The following is a 2,233-nucleotide window of genomic DNA, read 5'->3' as shown; positions in this document are numbered from 1 at the left end:
GCTTCACCAATGTCTAATAGAGGAGAATGATCACATCCCTCGATCTGCCAGCAATGCCCCTAATTATACAGCCCAAAATGCCGTTAGCCTTCTTGGCAACAAGGGCACACTGTTGACTCATAGCCAGCTTCTCGTCTACTGTAACCTCTTGGTCCTTTTCTGCAGAACTGCTGCCCAGCCATTCGGTCCCTAGTCTGTAGCAGTGCATGGGATTCTTCCGTCCTAAGGGCAGGACTCTGCATTTCTCCTTGTTGAACCTCATCAGGTTTCTTTTGGCCCAGTCCTCTAATTTGTCTAGGTCCCTCTGTATCCTATCCCTACCCTCCAGCGTATCTATCACTCCTCCCAGTTTAGTGTCATCTGCAAACTTGCTGAGGGTGCAGTCCACACCATCCTCCTAATCATTAATAAAGATATTGAACAAAACCGGCCCCAGCACCGACCCTTGGGGCACTCCACTTGATACCGGCTGCCAACTAGACATGGAGCCGTTGATCACTACCCGTTGAGCCTGACCATCTAGCCAGTTTTCTGTCCACCTTACCATCCATTCATCCAGCCCATACTTCTTTAACTTACTGGCAAGAAAGAATACTGTGGGAGACTGTATCAAAAGCTTTGCTAAAGTCAAAGAATAACACATCCACTGCTTTCCCCTCATCCACAGACCCAGTTATCTCGTCATAGAAGGCAATTAGGTTAGTCAGGCATGACTTGCCCTTGGTGAATCCATGCTGACTGTTCCTGATCACTTTCCTCTCCTCTAAGTGCTTCAGAATTGATTCCTTGAGGACCTGCTCCATAATTTTTCCAGGGACTGAGGTGAGGCTGACTGACCTGTAGTTCCCCGGATCCTCCTCCTTCCCTTTTTTAAAGATGGGCACTACATTAGCTTTTTTCCAGTCATCTGGGACCTCCCCCGATTGCCATGAGTTTTCAAAGATAATGGCCAATGGCTCTGCAATCACATCCGCCAACTCCTTTAGCACCCTCGGATGCAGCGCATCCGGCCCCATGAGCTTGTGCTCATCCAGCTTTTCTAAACAGTCCTGAACCACTTCTTTCCCCACAGAGAGCTGGTCACCTTCTCCCCATGCTGTGCTGCCCAGTGCAGCAGTCTGGGAGCTGACCTTGTTTGTGAAGACAGAGGCAAAAAAAGCATTGAGTACATTAGCTTTTTCCACATCCTCTGTCCACTAAGTTACCTCCCTCATTCAGTAAGGGGCCCACACTTTCCTTGACTTCCTTCATGTTGCTAACATACCTGAAGAAACCCTTCTTGTTTCTCTTGCTAGATTCAACTCCAAGTGTGATTTGGCCTTCCTGATTTCATTCCTGCATGCCTGAACAATATTTTTATACTCCTCCCTGGTCATTTGTCCAATCTTCCACTTCTTGTAAGCTTCTTTTTTGTGTTTAAGATCAGCAAGGATTTCACTGTTAAGCCAAGCTTGTCGCCTGCCATATTTACTATTCTTTCTACACATCAGGATGTTTTTTTCCTGAAACCTCAATAAGGATTCTTTAATCCTTTAGAGGATTGGAACTGATTTCAGTGAAGGCACACGTTTGCTAGGTTTTTATGCAATTGCACAGGAAAACATTTAGTGTTTCCATTCATTTCAGGGATCCCTATTCATTGGAACTCCTGAACATAATGGAAATGCCCTTATTTTTGTTGAAAGAAGAGGTTTGTAAGGGGGTACTTGGATTTGAACCAAGGACCACTTGAACTGCAGTTAAACACTCTACCACTGAGCTATACCCCCATGACTGTTGTGTAGGTAAGTCAGAGATCTTAAAGATTTTGAAGGCCAGGCCCTGCCTCAGAGATCTCCTGTTCTGTTCCCAGACCACAGTGCTTTTAAAAATGGGGTTTGATTAAACTTATAGATCCATGTAAACACCACAGCTTGCACACCCACCCCCATAGCTTCCCCCAGTGACATAGCTACTGTTAGCCAAAAGGGCTCGTTTCCCCCTGGAGCTTACCTAATTACACCAAGGAGGCACGGAGACAGGAAGACGAGTACCACACCCTTTATTGATCGGTCAGCTGAGCGGGTGTTCCTCTCGGCTAGTGCCAGAGAAAGAGACACACCTTTCATGGCCAAGCCTACCTTTATAGCCGGTAACAAACAACTTAGCCTACGTTTGTCTACGTCATTTGGTTGACCTATAGACCCTGTACATGTATCTATTAGGGGATAATTGGATATGCAGGATACATATA

The 2,233-nt window shown here is 46.1% G+C and overlaps 1 non-coding gene across 1 annotated transcript; it reads right to left on the bottom strand.

Annotated features, from left to right (window-relative positions):
* Nucleotides 1-1,697: 1,697 nt before the first annotated feature.
* TRNAC-GCA lies at nt 1,698-1,769 on the bottom strand. Its single transcript has one exon. It is a non-coding gene; the product is annotated as a tRNA-Cys (tRNA).
* Nucleotides 1,770-2,233: the final 464 nt, after the last annotated feature.

The sequence above is a fragment of the Mauremys reevesii genome, linkage group 14 (genome assembly GCF_016161935.1).
Source record: "Mauremys reevesii isolate NIE-2019 linkage group 14, ASM1616193v1, whole genome shotgun sequence".
NCBI classification, from domain to species: Eukaryota; Metazoa; Chordata; order Testudines; family Geoemydidae; genus Mauremys; species Mauremys reevesii.
This window is presented reverse-complemented; position numbering and strand designations above follow the sequence as displayed.